We start from the raw sequence: 18,753 nt of genomic DNA on the forward strand, positions 1-18,753 counted from the left end.
GACATATTTTTTGGGTGTCAGTTCTAGAAGGTCTTGTAGGTCTTCATAGAACCGTTCAACTTCAGCTTCTTCAGCGTTACTGGTTGGGGCATAGACTTGGATTGCCCTGATATTGAATGGTTTGCCTTAGAAATGAACAGAGATCATTCTGTTGTCTTTGAGACTTCATCCAAGTACTGCGTTTCGGACTGTTTTGTTGACTATGATGGCTACTCCGTTTATTCTAAGGGATTCCTGCCCAAAGTAGTAGATATAATGGTCATCTGAGTTAAATTCACCCATTCCAGTCCATTTTACTTCGCTGATTCCTAGAATGTTGACGTTCACTCTTGCCATCTCCTGTTTGACTACTTCCAATTTGCCTTGATTCATGGACCTAACATTCCTGGTTCCTATGCAATATTGCTCTTTACAGCATCAGACCTTGCTTCTATCACCAGTCACATCCACAACTGGGTGTTGCTTTTGTTTGTCTCCATCCTTTCATTCTTTCTGGAATTATTTCCCAACTGATCTCCAGTAGCATATTGGGCACCTACTGACTTGGGAAGTTCATCTTTCAGTGTCATATCTTTTTGCCTTTTCATACTGTTCATGGGGTTCTCAAGGCAAGAATACTGAAGTGGTTTGCCATTCCCTTCTCCAGTGGACCACATTCTGTCAGACCTCTCCACCATGACCCATCCGTCACAGCATGGCTTAGTTTCATTGAGTTAGACAAGGTTGTGGTCCATGTGATCAGATTGGCTAGATGTCTGTGATTGTGGTTTCAGTCTGTCTGCCCTCTGATGCTCTCTCTCAGCTCCTACCATCTTGAATTTCTCTTACCTTGGTCATGGGGTATCACTTCACAGCTGCTCCAGTAAAGTGCAGCCACTGCTCCTTACCTTGGACATCTCTAAATAGGGCTTGGCAAAGACACCCCTGAGTGGGTCAAGACAGTGAACCAAAGAAGCGGTCCCCAGGATTTAAGGCCTTCAGAGGTTCCTGTAGTCCTCGCCTAGCCAAGCGCTTAACCCCACACATCACTCAAGTAAGATCCATGGCCATTCTCAGTGAAAGTGGTACTTGCCAGTGGGGTGAAAACCCTGGAGGGAGCTAATGCTAGAACTCTCGTTGTGAACTTTCTAAAATGAGTTATTCCAAGTAAAATGCACACAAGTTCTAAGAGCAGCAAGTTCTAAGAGCAGCAGCCTCCCCAGGAGGGAAGGCTCAGTGCCAGGCAGTCTGCACTGGGCCCTGCATCCCCCTAGACCCCGGGGAGCCTGCTGAACATCACTGTGCCTCCCACAATGAGCTCCCCAGCAGTTGAAGCTCAGAGCTCCAGGCTCAAACTCTGCCACTGCAAGTGGTCATGGGGAAGCTCTGTTTGGCCAAATTGTTCAATACCAGATTCCTCTTCACAAGTCGCTGTGGATGCCCATCCTGCCCTTCTCAAGCCTCTCTTCCACCTGCCCTGCCCTGTTCCCACCTAAAGTGCCATGTGGCTGTGCCCGTTGTCATGGGTGGCTGTTGGACAGTGGGCGGATCTTAGGTCAGAGGGTGAAGCTGGTGGCCAGACAGGGACAGCACGACAGTTATATACCAGTGGAAATAAACACAAATAAAAGGAAATTTCCCAATCTCACCATAATATTCTACAAACTGAACACTTAAAGGCAATCATCTTAAAGTACTATGTTTAGGGCTAAGTTATTAATAAAATATACATGTATTTGTCTCCTCCTTGACCTAAGATTGTTACTATTGCTTCTTCAGAGGACCATCAAAAGAATATCTATCCTAAAATAAGCCCTCAATTTGTTTAAAAAAGAGCAACAATGGGGAAAAAAGCTTTTCCTTTCTCCCCTACTTCCCCTCCCCTGGTCCTTTTGACTCATAAGCTTTATACCATCATTCCAGCTTCCACAGCAACTCAGCTTCAGGAAGTACCCCTGGATATCCACCCCACTCTCCCTGAGTGAGGAAGTTTAAAATCCTTAAGAACGTTGTCCAGGTAGCTGGGAAGGTGGCTCTTGGAGGGGATGCTCTGCCTTTCCTGGAGGTGGCCCTTGATGATGATGGCCTTCGCAGTCACATAGCATGTGGGACTGAGGTTCAGCAAGCTTCAGAGCACCTTATCGCAGTCTGACAAGAGCTCGAAGACAGGCAGGTTCTTAATGGTGGCAAGCTTGCCTTCCTTACAATTCTCCTTGCTGCGCTTGGAGCTGCCTAGGTTCTTGTTCTCCTTCCTCCTCTCACTCTTGTGCCAGGTTACCTCTTACTCGGCTGCCTCCTCCATCTTTGTGATGCTGTTGCTCCGGTACCACTGCAGCTCCCGGATCTTGGTGCACAGCCTCTTCTCCTTCTGCATGTTCTCGAACAAATAGTGGAATTACTTGCAGGACATGAACTGGGAGAGTAACCACAGCTTCAGTTGCAGCTCCTTCTACTCCTCGGTGACTTTGTGCTTGGCCACCTCTTCTTTCTCATCCTTGCCCAGGAAGGCGGGCCCTAGGTTGTAGTCACGGGTGATGGTCTTGTGCTGCTGCAGCTCCTTGAGCTTCTGCATGTGCATGTCCGCGTGCATGTGCTTCAGCTTGATTGTTGTGGTAGTTGATGGAAAGCCAGCTAATGAGCGCCTCCGCATCCTGGTCACACTCAATTTAGTAGTCATCCCTCAGCAGCATGTAGCCGAGCTGCTGCTGCTCCGCCATCACTTCCTGGGGAGTTCAGGAAGCGCCAACCTGAGTAGTCATATTCTCCCAGTTGTTGAAGCCGAACTTCTCTATGGCATCCAGCAGCAACTGCTCCTCCTGGCTGGTCCAGCAACCTTCAGCCTCAAGCCCCCACACCGTGAAGTGCCCCTCGCCCACCAGCTGGTAGAGTTACCCAGTCCACCTTCTTCTGTGCTGACCTGAGAAGCTATGTCTCAAAATAACCATCTTGTCTGGGGTCTGGATGCCATGTTCTGTTATAGATCAGAGAAGGGGAAGGCAAGGAAACAATGTAAAAAGGCCATTAATCTTGCAAATGTCTCCTAGAATGGCAAGCCTCAGGCAGGAGATGTGTTAATTTCTTCCTTCCTGCCATCTACAGGTGGGCAGAGTTCTAAACAAAGGCACTTTAGTTTAACTGGCAAGCAGAGAAGCAGGATTCTCTGAGGCAGGCCAGTATGTATGATTATAATAACAAAACCAATGAAGAGCAAGTCAGAGAAACATTTCCAACATGGAGTCAGAATTGGCTTTTCCCCTAAACAGTAGCCATGGTAGTGGCAGTGGAGGCTGATCTCAGTGCCCGTCAAGGAGTACTCTGGGCACTGCTCCGTGTCCTGACACTTGCTCAGTGGAAGCACAACAGGCTCTCCTTGGCCAGGCAGTATTCTCAGTACCCTTACCAACCTCCACTATCTTCCCCCACCCACTGCTGCGGACGCCACCTACTGATATAGTCTTTTTATTATTTATTTATTTTTTAAAAATTTTATTTTATTTTTTAACTTTACAATATTGTATTGGTTTTGCCATATATCAACATGAATCTGCCACAGGTATACACGTGTTCCCCATCCTGAACCCTCCTCCCTCCTCCCTCCCCGTATCATCTCTCTGGGTCGTCCCAGTGCACCAGCCCCAAGCATCCAGTATCATGCATCGAACCTGGACTGGCGACTTGTTTCATATATGATATTATACATGTTTCAATGCCATTCTCCCAAATCATCCCACCCTATCCCTCTCCCACAGAGTCCAAAAGACTGTTCTATACATCAGTGTCTCTTTTGCTGTCTCGTATACAGGGTTATTGTTACCATCCTTCTAAATATATAGTCTTAAAGATAAAATTTATTAGAAAAGGAAGACTTTTCTCTGTTGCTAAGTTTCTATTCTGTAAGAATTTCCCTCATACATACTCTTTAAAATGGGGCATATATACCATATTAATTTTTTAGACTGAAGTAGAGTGCTGAATATGTGATTGATAGAAACGACTCATTCCTACAAGTGAAAATTCAATTATTGTTTTTATTGTCCCTACCCCTCTGCTCTAAATCTTGTATTGAGTCTAACGTATGGGACTGGGTGAGGGGAGGCAGGTTATAAACATTATATTATAAATATATCTCTTTTCATATAAGATAGGAGGATAAAGAAAGATTACTTTAAAAAGTTGCCATCTACTGTCAGTATAAAAGATGTTAAATCATTTCCTCAGATATATGTTTTTTTTTTTTTTTCCCACTGTTTTATTTTGTAACACAAGAGCATTCCAAGCAGTCAAAGTGCGGGATGATTTCAGATGTCCTGTTGATGTTGTTCAGTCACTAAGTTGTGTCCCACTCTTTGTGACCCCATGGACAAGCCAGGCTCACCTGTCCTACACCATCTCCCAGAATTTGCTTAAATTCTTGTTCATTAAGTACATGATTGCTATCTAATCATCTCATACTCTGCCAGCACCTTCTTATTTTGCCTTCAGTCTTGCCCAGCATCAGGGTCTTTTCCAATAAGTTGGCCCTTTGCATCAGGTGTCCAAAGAATTAGAGCTTTGGTTTTAGCAGCAATACCCCCAGTGAATATTCATGGTTGATTTCCTTTAGGATTGACTGGCTTGATCTCTTTGCAGTCCAAGGGACTCTCAAGAGTCTTATCCAGCACCACAGTTTGAAGGTATCAATTCTTCAGCTCTCAGTCTTCTTTATGGTCCAACTCTCACATCCATATATGACTACTGGGAAAAACCATAGCTTTGACTAGATGGACCTGATAGCTCTGTTTTTTAACACAGTCTATGTTTGTCATAGATTTCCTTTCAAGGAACAAGCATCATTTAATTTTGTGACTGCAGTCACTGTTCCCAGTGATTTTGGAGCTCAAGAAAATAACATCTGTCACTGCTTCCATAATACTGGCACAGAATAATTGTGCTTGAAATATAACTACATTTTGTTTTTATTAGGGACAATTTCTAAGCTTTTTTTTTAAAAGTAAGAGATGTATGCTGGGAAATAAAATTCATTTACATTTTTACTATGTAGATAACAACTGACCTTTTGAGGTATGTATAAATTTAAAATTACTATGTACCCATGGAACCAAAATTAGGGTGTTTTTACCTAAGCCATGTATATTAACTCTTTACATAATGGCCCTAGAACCCAGACAAAAAGTAGGATTTAAGTAAATGATAAATCCACTTCAGGCTTCCCTGGTGGCTCAGTGGTAAAGAATCCACCTGCCAATGCAAGAGATGCAGTTTTGATCCCTGGGTCAGAAAATCCCCTGGAAAAGGAGATTAGTAACCCATTATAGTATTCTTGCCTGGGAAATCCCATGGATAGAGGAGCCTGATGAGCTACAATCTGTAGGGTCACAAAAGAGTTGGACAGGACTTAGTGACTAAAAAACAACAATAAATCCACTTCATTTGTAAAGTAACATCATGATGAAATCATCATTTTGTTTTGTTTTATAGCTGCTAATTATTTCATTAGTTGTATGCATTGTATCATTTCTACATCATTTTTCATGTGAGAAATTTCTTTGGAATTTATGACAGGAAGAATTTTCTGTCTCCTGAGATGATGGTGTACTGCTTCCTTTTTGGTAATAAGAACTACATAATTTGTTTTCTATTTTTTGCCAGGATGCCAGGAAGTACTGGGCAAAACTACAGATTTACTCAGTGACCATGTTCATTTCACATATATGTGCCTTCACCATAACAGTGTGTCTTTATTTTACTAAATTACTTGATATGCATTTTGTTGAGAGTCACCCCAAAATATCATTGGAAAAGAATACAAATAAACTCAATAATATCTATTTATAGGGAGCCAATGGGATTTATTAAGTAAAAGAGAAAGGGAAGGGAGAGTGGGGGGAAGAGATGGGGAGGGGAAGGGGCAGGAAAGTAAAGTGTGTTAGTGGTGTTTCAAAAATGTTAATATCTTTAAAACTTGGTGAAAGACCTCTTAGGGACAAAAGTTAACACAATAACTATGTCAGTTCCACCAATGTGTCTAACCAATGAATCTATCATTCCTATACCCATTAACAGAGAAGAGCTCCAATAGAAATGCATACATCCAGTATTAATGAAGAAAAACAGCTGACTTGCTCTTAGCTGAAAGGAAAGCAATTTTCATTCAGGCAGATGAATCAGCTAGTGCTACTTCCCACCTCCACCTCTATCAGCAACTAATGAAAATGTAATGCATGTTGAAGGCATCAGCAACAAATTTGTTTTGAATTGTGTGTTGTACCAAGCTCACTTTAAATAATATCTTCCTGTGAAATGACAAGCTAAAATATGTGTTCTCTGGGATGATTTATAAGAAGGGTTAGGTCCCCGTTGTAAAATTTCCCCTATGTTTAAATCACTGCCAACATTTAAATAACAGTAGAGCAGGTGGCAGTCCTACCTAAAAAACAAATCAAAGAGTGAATTTAAAAAGAGATTTAAAGTACCTCTATATTTAAAATATCTACCTTGGCTTTTCTTTCAGTTGCATGGAAAGGTGATTAGAATGCCTGCCTCCCAAATGTTACATTTACAGTAAGAAAAATGAGGGATCTTTCAGATTCTATTCTTGTAGCCTATGAAGTATATGATTATCCAAAAATAAAATTTCAGTTCAGATGGGACATTGCAGTAAAAACTCTTAGCACTCAATTAACCAGAAAAGCAATTATCCACATCTTATTTCTAAAGATTTCCATTTTTTTAGCTTTTAATATTACATTAATTACACAATCTCCTTTCTGGTAACTGGTAACTATAATGAGCTTCTTTCATTAAAAATAATTTTATAAGGGTTTGATTACTCTGATTCATTCTAATATAGATTTATGTGAAGTAAAGGTGTACAATACAATTATAGTTTTACATTTTCATACAGGCTTATGAGGTTATGATGTCCTCTGGCCATTCATATTCTTCCATAAGTCTTCAAAGTAGACTAAATAACCCCATTATATACTTCAATAAAACTTAACATTCCTTCTCTTTGAATTTACATGTTCCATGTAGCCATCATCCCTAAACGCTAAGCTTCATAGGAAAAATAACTATTTTTTTCTAATTTACTCACAAAATCTTCAGCCCTATCCCAGTGTGTTGTACATAGTGACCCTTAAGAAAGATAGAGTGAATCAATGAATAAATGAGTTTAACACATAAATTAATAAGTGAAACTATTTTAGAAACAAACTTTAAAATTTATTATAAAGATGTATGTAATAGGAATGGGCTTATTCTGAAAAACAAAACAAAACGAAACGCCTTAAATAATTAGAAAAGCGTTTTACCGGCCAGAGATCAGGTGAAATATGACTTTGAAAATAAGGCATGTTCCAAAGACCATTTATAATCTGGTGTTGAAGTTTAAGTAAATGAGGCTACTGATAATATAAACGTTTTTTGTTAGCAATATGTTTTATTACTAATCTATAACTTTAAAGCCTAAGTCCTTTGCAACAACTTTTTTTTGGGTTTTATAATATTTTTAGATGTTACAGATACAGGTCTAGTAGAGTTGACAGCAGTCTTATAGTATTTTAGGGCTTCTTATTTCCACTACTCCTGAGATAGATTTTTAATTGCTTTGCATGTAGCGAAGTGTAAATCTTCCAAAAAATATGTTAGTATGGTAAGTGATTGAAATAAAAATCACCTAACTTTAGAACAAAGCAATATAATTTTTGTTTTATATCCTTGCCATCTCAATTCTTTCTCCCCTGACCTAGACACTTGCTGTTCTTCCTTCTAGTGTGGTTGTGGAACTTGTCTACTGGCTCAGCTTCCTCCTTTTCATTCATTTGTGTGTGTGTTCAGTCGCTAAGTTGTGTCTGATTCTTTGCAACCCCACGGACTGCAGCATGCCAGGCTTCCCTGTCCTTGACTATTTCCTAGACTTTGCTCAAATTCATGTCCATTGTCAGTGATGCTACCAACCATCTCATTCTCTGCTGTCCCCTTCCTAGCATTAGGGTCTCTTCCAATGAGTCAGGTGACCAAAGTCTTGGAGCTTCAGCATCAGCATGAATCCTTCCAATGAATATTCAAGGCTGATTTCCTTTAGGATTGACTGGTTTGATCTCCTTGCAGGCCAAGGGACTCTCAAAAATTTTCTCCAGCACCACAATTCAAAAGCATCCATTCTCCAACGCTCAACATTCCTTATGGTTCAACTCTCATATCCATATGTGACTACTGGAAAAAACATATAGTTTTGACTTTACAGACCTTTGTCAGCAAAATGATGTCTCTGCTTTTTAATATACTGTATAGATTGGTCATAGCTTTCCTTCCAAGGAGCTAGCATCTTTTAATTCAGGGCTTCCATCACCATCCACAGTGATTTTGGAGCCCAGGAATATAAAATCTGTCGCTGCTTCCACTTTTCCCTTTCTTTTTGCCATGAAGTGATGGGAAGAGATGCCATGATCTTAGTTTTTTGAATGTTAAGTTTTAAGCCAGATTTTTCACTCTCCTTTTTCACCTTCATCAAGAGCTCTTTAGTTCCCCTTCACTTTCTACCGTTAGAGTGATATCATCTGCATATCTGAGGTTGTTGATATTTCTCCTGACAATCTTGATTCCAGCTTGTGCTTCATCCAGCCTGGCATTTTGTATAATGTACTCCTCATATAAGTTAAATAAACAGGGTGACAATATACAACCTTGTTTTACTCCTGTTCCGATTTTGAACCAATCAGTTGTTCAATGTAAGATTCTAGCTGTTGTTTCTTGACCCACATACAGGTTTCTCAGGAGAAAGTTAAGGTGGTCTGATATTTCCCATTTCTTTAGGAATTTTCCAGTTTGTTGTGATCCACACAAAGTCTTTAGCATAGTCAATGTGGCAGAAATAGATGCTTTTCTAGAATTCACTTGCATTCTTTATGATCCAACAAATGTTGGCAATTTGATCTCTAATTCCTCTGCCTTTTCTAAATCCAGCTTGAACATCTGGAAGTTCTTGGTTCACATACTGTTGAAGCCAAGGTTGAAGGATTTTGAGCATAATCTTACTAGCATGTGAAATGAGAACAATTGTGTGGTAGTTTAAACAATCTTTGATACTGCCCTTCTTTGGAATTGGAATGAAAACTGACATTGTCCATTCCTGTAGTCACTGCTAAGTTTTCCAAATTTGCTGACATATTTAGTGCAGCACTTTGACAGAATTCTCTTTTAGAATCTTAAATAACTCTGCTGGAATTCCGTCGCCTTCACTAGCCTTGTTTGAGTAATGCTTCCTAAGGCCCACTTGACTTCAGACTCCAGAATGTGTGGCTCTAAGTGAGTGACTACATCATTGTGGTTATGTGAGTGATTAAACATTATTTGTATAGTTCTGTGTATTCTTGCCACCTTTTCTTAATCTCTTCTGCCTCTGTTAGGTCCTTACCATTTCTGTCTTTAATAGTACCCATCCTTGCATGAAATGTTCTCTTGATATCTCCAGTTTTCTTGAAGGGATTTCTAGTCTTCCCCATTTCTATTATTTTCCTCTACTTGTTTGCATTGTTTGTTGAAAAAGGCCTTCTTAGCTCTCTTTGCTATTCTCTAGAACTCTCCATTTAGTTCAGTGTGTCTTTCCCTCTCTCCCTTGCTTTTTGCTTCCCTTCTTTCATCAGCTATTTGCAAAGCCTCCTTAGACTACCACCTTGCCTTCTTACATTTCATTTTCTTTGGGATGGCTTTGGTCACTTCCTCCTGTAAAATGTTATGAATGTCTGTCTGTAGTTCTTCAGGCACTCTGTCTACCAGGTCTAGCCCCTTGAATTTATGCATCACCTCCACTGTATAATCATCTCTTTCATTTAGGAATGGTTAATTTCTAAAACCATTGCAATCTAGTTGCTGCTCACAGAACTTCATTGGTATTCATTTTATAAAGTTAAGCTACTAATTCCATGTTACAAAATACAGTAGATACTAATCCATCATTATATTTAGCCTCCTAACAGATTCACTACCAATCTAGAAACAAACTCATTTTGTGTGTGTGGCGGGGGGGTACACAACATCTTGTCCTGCTGTTCTGTCTGCCTTATCAATGCCCATTGTTTCATCCTTACTCCTTTCTTTCTTAAAGTATTGGATAATTTGGGGATTCCATTCTACATCCTAGGACTCTTCTCTTGAACATCCATTCTGGGTTATCTTGCTTACTCCAGAGCTTCCAGTAATACAGCTATGTTAATGATGCTCATGTGGATGTTCCTAGCCCAGTTTTCTTACTAGAGTTTATACTCCATCTACTTATTGGATATTTCCACATGGAAGTCCATAGCCATCTTGGTTTCACGTATGCCCCATCACACTCCTTCTCCTCCTCACATAACATATAACTCACTTTGGGATACCTTTACCTGTGAGTCATACACCATACACTCCTCTATTTGATATCCAAACCCAGGTGTGGTCTTTCAATGCCTCTTATCCTATAATCCAAGTAATCACTTAATTGTATTGATGCTACCTCCAAAATACAGCTTCCACTTTCCAACTTCTCTCTTTCCCAGTATGCTAAATTTAATCCTATATAACTTCTTCTGTGTAGATTATGTAACCTTTTAGCTAGTTTTCTTTCTTTCATTTCATTCCCTCTAATCTACCATCTATGCTTCAGTAATCTTTCTAAAATACACATTTAGTCATGTCATTTACCTGGATATACTACTTCAATGATTGTCCATTATGCTTAAGACAAAGTTCAAGCTTCTTAAAAATTCTACTATTTTCTGATCCTTGCAAACGGCCTAATTTATTGTCACTCATTCTCTCTCATTCTCAACTTCTGCTCTATTAAACAACCTAAAATCTTTATTCTCATAGACTTATTTGATTTTATTCACATGCTGTTTTCTCTGGCTAGGCTGTTTCTCACAACCTATCTGTTCTTTACTTGACACATGGTAGGCATCCACTAAATATGTATTGAAAAAAATTGGGGAATATCCTACATATAAAATAAAAACTTTGTCCCATTGGGAAAATACAATGAATCTCACACCAGATGAATAATTTTTGCAACATTTCATACACTTAATGAAATAGTTTCATGTGGTCTAATAAGTTGAACTTATTCAATCCATGAGCCCAAGTCACCATTTATTCAATAGTTTATATATATATATATATATATGTATATATATGTAGGTGTATATATATGTGTGTGTGCATTTGTGTATATATATATAATATTTTGCTTAAAATTCAACCATTTCTTGACCTCATTTAAATTTTGTTTGAAGTGATAATAATAGGCTTTATTTTATTGAACTTTATCAAAGGTCAAAATGTTCTTAGATTGCTTATATGTAAGAGAACTTGTCATTGTAGAGTCACATTTTCAGGGAGGAAGTTAGATGCAGTAAGAAAATGTCCAGGGGAAACTATGATTATGGCTACCAGTGTATTTTTACATGAGTAAACATGAGCTCTTAAATTTCAAGAAGCATTTATGCATGTAAAAAACATGCATTGATGTGTGTAATATGAATGTAACCCAACATTCAGTTGGTCATCTGTAGCCAAGACATTGAATTGTCAAGTTAAACCCTATCTTTCCTCAAACATATCAAGTTAAAATGGGACTTCAGTACTACTGATTGCTCTACATTTCTGTTTGTAGCTATTAATTTATGAACTTTTTTACTCTGACCCAGTGTAGTTTGAGTGTATAAAATATTATATGGAATGGAGTAGTCTTCAACTTTTGTCAGAGAATAGAAAATAAAAAGACCTGAAGAGGAAACTTTTGTTTTGATAGACAGAATGGTTTGAAGAATTGGAAGTTGTTGGTTACTAGTACCATGGTGGCTACTTTTTACCAGTTCAAACCTGACTATTCTACATGCACATATGCTTTGGGAAATTTAATAAATCAGACATAAGCCTCCTACTATCCTGAGAGTTTTTGTGGTCTCCTTTCATGGAATGTCTCACAGATGGAGATCATGGTAACCCTTCCTCTGTGAAATTTTTCCAGAACTTTCAGTCATGAGAGGCAATGGAAGTGCAATATCTTTGCATATCAAGATAGAGTGATGATCAAAACTAATCATTACAGCTTCTATCCTCCAGATATTTGTCTCTGTATTGCTTATCTGGATATCATTGATGTTCTTGAAGTACATCATTGCCGTTTCCTAGGTGTATATAAATTTGCCTGGAAATTCTTTAAAATATTATGAGATAAATCAAGCAAAAAGACTAGATTGCAATTAATCAGGGCAAGATTTTGGAGCATCAGATAAGGGATATTTCTATATTTTAACTCATTTGTACTTAAAGCTGTTGTTATCTGTGATATTCCACTTACGTAATGTTACTAAAAATGGCTTTAGTGGAGCATGTTACTGCCTAAGTATTTTCTGCCAAGTTAAGATACTCATTGAAGATAAGCATTATAGAACAGAACACAGATTACTTGTACTTGGAATCAGTCTGTTGGATCGAAATGTCTTGATGAACACTTATGATGTACCAAAGAAAATGACTTCATGTCACTGCTTTAGTTAAACAGATTAAATATGTTCATTGTTATTGCTATGGTAAATGATATAAGAAGAAGCTACCTAGAATTTATTTGGTATAATAATTTAATATTCTTATACAAAATTTTAGTGCAGTATTTATGAACTCATTAAAACATAAGTAGGATACTTACATTTTCAGTTATACTTTATTTTTATGGAAAATTTTTGTTTTAGATTGAGAGACATAGATAGAGATATTAATTAATATTTCAGTGAAGGAGCCTCCAAAAACAACTGATTTGAATATCTAGAGCTTATTGCTTACTGTCTACTTTTACCATAAATAATTTTTTTGTTGTTGTTTTACTTTGGGAAATTTTCTCTCTGATTTTGAGCTACAGAAATGAATGGGAAAATTAACCCAAGCATTTAGTTTCCTAGGTACCCACAAGAAACAAATCTCTGCATGTTATATAGTAAGACTGAAAATGTTTGCATTTCTGAAAACACATGATTAGGCAGGCCAACATTATTCTTCAAGAAATATGGGAATGGTGATTTCCCTAAAATAGTATACTGGGTTATTGTTCCCAGTCCTTCACTCCTTCTCAGTAAAAGAATTATTCATGCACACTCTTTGCCATGTCACTTTGCAGTTCTGCAAAGTCTCACTAGAATAAATCAGGTATATTTTCCCCACACCATTGACTCTGGGCTTCTCTATGCAGCTTGCTTTTGCCAACACAGTATTAGTAGGTGTAATAGGAACAGAGTGTCCATGTTTTGACTTGTCCTCTCACACTTCTGCCATCTGCCATGAGAAGGCAGTGCCTGAATGTAGCTATTGTCCAAGGAGGATGAAAAGACATAAGGAGTAGCCTGAACACAAGCCATAGCCTACAGCCATGCTCAGAATATCTCAGTTGGACCCAGCAGTCCTTGCGGCTATCAAAACTGGTGTAAGTGAGAAATAATGCTTACCATGTTAAGCCACTGGAGCATAAACAGTTAAGACTCTGAAACAGCAAAATTGCAGCAAACACCTCTCTGATGTACCAACTTCTTCCCATCCCTGGTATTTACTGGTGCATTTCTCTTATACCTCTTCTATGGTATTCAAATAGAGCATTTATAGGAAAATAATTTCTTAGGTGAGGGTATTCCTTGTGGCTCAGTGGTAAAGAATCCACCTGCCAATGCAGGAGGCATGGATTTGATTCCTGAGTCAGGAAGATCCCCTGGAGAAGGAAAAGTCTTCTCACTCTAGTGTTCTTGCCAGGAGAATCCCAAGAACAGAGGAGTCTGTCCAGCTACAGTCCATGGAATTGCAAAACAGTCAGACACATCTTGTTGACTAAAGAACAGTTTCTTAGGTAATTTCTCAATTTTTGTATAAAACACAGTACAAAATACCATATATTTGCCTTTTAAAGTTTCAAATAAAGTTGTGCTTTATTTAAATATCACTTGAAATCACTTTTAAAAATGGTTATTTTTGGTAAAATGATTGGATCATCCATATCTTTAGCAGGAAAATGTTATTTAGCAGAAAAAGTTCTATTGATAAAGAAGTTACCTTCAAATTTTCAATTTCTATCTACCATAGGCAATTCATTTGCTTGTAGGGAATGAGTATTTAGTTATATTACAACTTTTTCATATTTATAGTTTAATATTTAAGGTTAAACTTGAATTGGCCTACTTTATGACGCTTACTCCTTGGAAGAAAAGTTATGACCAACCTAGATACCATATTCAAAAGGAGAGACATTACATTGCCAACAAAGGTCCATCTAGTCAAGGCTATGGGTTTTCCAGTGGTCATGTATGGATGTGAGAGTTGGACTATAAAGAAAGCTGAGCACTGAAGAACTGATGCTTTTGAACTGTGGTATTGGAGAAGACTCTTGAGAGTCCCTTGGACTGCAAGGAGATCCAACCAGTCCATTCGGAAGGAGATCAGTCCTGGGTGTTCATTAGAAGGACTGATGCTAAAGCTGAAACTCCAATACTTTTGCCACCTCATGGGAAGAGTTGACTCATTGGAAGAGACTCTGATGCTGGGAAGGATTGAGGGCAGGGGGAGAAGGGGACGACAGAGGATGAGATGGCTGGATGGCATCACCGACTTGACGCACATGAGTTTGAGTGAACTCTGGGAGTTGGTGATGGACAGGGAGGCCTGGTGTGCTGCAATTCATGAGGTCGCAAAGAGTTGGACACGACTGAGTGACTGAACTGAACTGAACTGATCAGTTTGGTAACAATAATAATTTAAAATACACAATATTAGGTTTATACCAGTCAGTTTCATTAAATGCTCTGTTAGAAAAGAGACACAATGTTAGAAAACAAAACAAAAGCAAAAACCAAGAAACAAAAAACAGGTGAAACATTGCTTTGGATTAGAAGTAGGTGCTTTGGGATGCTGACCAAATTTTGTGCCTGATTGTGGCCACTTTTATAACTTATTTCATCTCATAGAAATGCTATATTTATTGTACAAGTGAATGATTTAGAAGGATTGCCATCTTTCGAAATCTGAAGCCTTATAATTTAAGTTCATGCTAAAAACTTTAGGAATTAGGGTCTTCAGAAGAAGCACACTAAAGACATTAAATAAGTAAATGAAACTTGAGAGGGTTTCCAGGGGTTTGGAGCAAGGTATAACATAAATCGAAAGTAACATTATTAACAATTTTTATTTGCCACAATGCCTCTGGGGGTCTCTTGAAGCACTTCACAAAACTTCATAAATATCTTTACTTTCATAGATAATAATAGCCATTTTCTAACCTATTAGTGTGTCACATTTATTTAATGTGCAACTAGATTTGCACATCAAGAATCAGGACAAAGAGCTCTTTGTAGTGTGATAATTTAACAGCAGTCATGACACTTCTCAGGAGAAAGAGCAATTCAGTGCCATCTTCTAATGCTACTTACAGACTGTCTGATTGTACTCATACCTCACTTTGGGGGCAAACTTAGACCACTATCAGGGTTTCATAACTTTGGACTGGATACCAGAACAGTGTCCTTGCAGCCAGAAATTTCTGGGGTCATTTATTCCTATTGCTTCCTTTGTTCCTTTCTCTGACAAACTCCTGTCCTAATCCTCTGTTGTTTGTGAATGGCAGTTTCCTCCCAGACTTAGAAACTATCTTTCACTCTGCCTTATGAAGGCAGTGTGGTTTGGATAAAAGTACATGGGTTAGACATGCATAAACCCATGTCCCAGTGCTGACTTTGCTTGGAAATAAGAGAGAGGAGAGAAGAAAGGGAAAAAGAATAATGTGGTGGTGTTAAAATAGGGCCCACCTATAGAGTTTTTGTAAGAAATGAGATAAACATGTGGAAGATGCTTGATGTGTCATATTATAAGCACTGATAAAGCCCGCACCATGATTAATGACATGGTCTACATTGCAAGCTCACTCACTTTGCAATTCTATATTGGGGATTCTGCAGTTAGTGTCTCAAGTGTCTTTAAAGTTACTTTTGAATGATTCTTTTTTTTTAATTTATTTTTTTATTGGAGGATAATTTCTTTACAGAATTTTGTTGTTTTCTGTCAAACCTCAACATGAATAAGCTATAGGTATACATATATCTCCTCATTTTTAACCTCCATCCCATCTTCCCCCCCGCCCCCCGCCCCCGATTGATACAGAGCCCATGTTTGAGTTTCCTGAGCAATACAGCAAATTCCTGTTGGCTATCTATTCTGCATATGGTAATGTAAGTTTCCATATTAGTCTTTCCATACATCTTGCTCTCTCTTGCCCTCTCCCCTTGTCCATAAGTCTATTCTCTATATCTGTTTCTCCACTGCAGCCCTGTAAATAAATTCTTCAGTACCATTTTTCTAGATTCCATATATATGCATTAGAATACAATATTTATCTTTCCACATATATGCATTAGAATACAATATTTATCTTTCTCTTTCTGACTCACTTAACTCTATAATAGTTTCTAGGTTCTTCCACTAAATCAAGACTGACTAAATGTGTTCCTTTTAATGGCTGAGTAATATTCCATTGTGTATGTGTACCACAACTTTATCTATTCATCTGTTGGTGGACTCTAGGTTGATTCTATGTTCTAGCTATTGTAAATAATGCTGCAATGAACAATGGGATACATGTCTATTTTCAATTTTGGTTTCCGCAAGGTATGTGCCTAGGAGTGGTATTGTTGGGTCATATAGTAAAGTGATGTTTAAAATTCTCCAAGCCAGGCTTCAGCAATATGTGAACCATGAACTTCCAGATGTTCAAGCTGGTTTTAGAAAAGGCAGAGATCAAATTGCCAACATCTGATGGACCATCGAAAAGGCAAGAGAGTCCCAGAAAAGCATCTGTTTTTGCTTTATTGACTATACCAAAGCCTTTGGCTGTGTGGACCACAATAAACTGTGGAAAATTCTGAAAGAGATGGGAATACCAGACCACCTGACCTGCCTCTTGAGAAACCTGTATGCAGGTCAAGAAGCAACAGTTAGAACTGAACATTGAACAACAGACTGGTTCCAAATAGGAAAAGGAGTAGGTCAAGGCTGTATATTGTCACCCTGCTTATTTAACTTCTATGCAGAGTACATCATGAGAAACGCTGGGCTGGAAGAAGCACAAGCTGGAATCAAGATTGCTGGGAGAAATATCAATAACCTTAGATATGCAGATGACACCAGCCTTATGGCAGAAAGTGAAAAAGAACTAAAGAGCCTGTTGATGAAAGTGAAAGAGGAGAGTGAAAAAGTTGGCTTAAAGCTCTTCAGAAAACTAAGATCATGGCACCTGGTCCCATCACTTTATGGCAAATAGATGGGGAAACAGTGGCTGACTTTATTTTTGGGGCTCCAAAATCACTGCAGGTGGTGATTGCAGCCATGAAATTAAAAGATGCTTACTCCTTGGAAGGAAGGTTATGACCAACCTAGATAGCGTATTAAAAACCAGAGACATTACTTTGTCAACAAAGGTCTGTCTGGTCAAGGCTATGGTTTTTTCAGTGGTCATGTATGGATGTGAGAGTTGGACTACAGAGAAAGCTGAGCACTGAAGAATTGTTGCTTTTGAACTGTGGTGTTGGAGAAGACTCTTGAGAGTCCCTTGGACTGCAAGGAGATCCAACCAGTCTATCCTAAAGGAGATCAGTCCTGGGTGTTCATTGGAAGGACTGATGTTGAAACTGAAACTCCAATGTTTTGATCACCTGATGTGAAGAGCTGACTCATTGGAAAAGACCCTGATGCTGGAAAAGATTAAGGTCAGGAGGAAAAGGGACAACAGAGGATAAGATGGTTGGATGGTATCACTGCCTCAATGGAGATGGGTTTGGGTGGACTCTGGGAGTTGGTGATGGACAGGGAGGCCTGGTGTGCTGCAGTTCATGGCGTCACAAAGAGTTGGACATGACTGAGCAACTGAACTGAACTGATGGTAGTTTTATCCCTAGTTTTTAAAGGAATCTCCATACCATCTTCCATAGTGGCTGTATCAATTTACATTCCCACCAACAGTGCAAGAGCATTCCCTTTTCTCCACACCTTCTCCAGCTTTTATTGTTTGTAGACATTTTGATGATGGCCATTCTGACCAGTGTGAGGTGACATCTCATTGTAGTTTTGATTTGAATTTCTCTAATAATGAGAGGTGTTGAGCATCTTTTCATGTGTTTGTTAGCCATCTGTATTTCTTCTTTGGAAAAATGTCTATTTAAGTCTTTTCCCTACTTTTTGATTGGATTGTTTGTTTTTCTGGCATTAAGTTTATGAGCTACTTGAATATTTTAGAAATTAATCCTTTGTCGGTTGTTTCATTTGCTATTATTTTCTCCCATTCTGAGGGCTGTCTTTTCACCTTAGTTATAGTTTCCTTTGCTGTGCACAATTTTTAAGCTTAATCAGGTCCCACTTGTTTACTTTTGTTTTTATTTCCATTACTCTAGGAGATGGGTCATAGAAGATCTTGCTTTGATTTATGTCATTGAGTGTTCTTCCTATGTTTTCCTCTACAAGTTTTATAGTTTGTGTTCTTACATTTTTGTCTTTAATCCATTTTGGATTTATCTTTGTGTATGGTGTTAGGAAGTATTCTAATTTCATTCTTTTATATGTAGCTGTTCAGTTTTCCCAGCATCATTTATTGAAGAGGTATCATTGCCCCATTGTATATTCTTGCCTCCTTTGTAAAAAATAAGTTACCCATAGGTGCAAAGATGTATTTCTGGGCTTTCTACTGTATTCCATTGGTCAATATTTCTATTTTTG

General features: G+C 38.5%; 1 pseudogene; it reads right to left on the minus strand.

The window, feature by feature from the left end:
- Positions 1-1,921: 1,921 nt before the first annotated feature.
- LOC113899628 lies at positions 1,922-12,137 on the minus strand (annotated as a pseudogene).
- Positions 12,138-18,753: the final 6,616 nt, after the last annotated feature.

Source organism: Bos indicus x Bos taurus, chromosome 10 (assembly GCF_003369695.1).
Source record: "Bos indicus x Bos taurus breed Angus x Brahman F1 hybrid chromosome 10, Bos_hybrid_MaternalHap_v2.0, whole genome shotgun sequence".
NCBI lineage: Eukaryota > Metazoa > Chordata > Mammalia > Artiodactyla > Bovidae > Bos > Bos indicus x Bos taurus.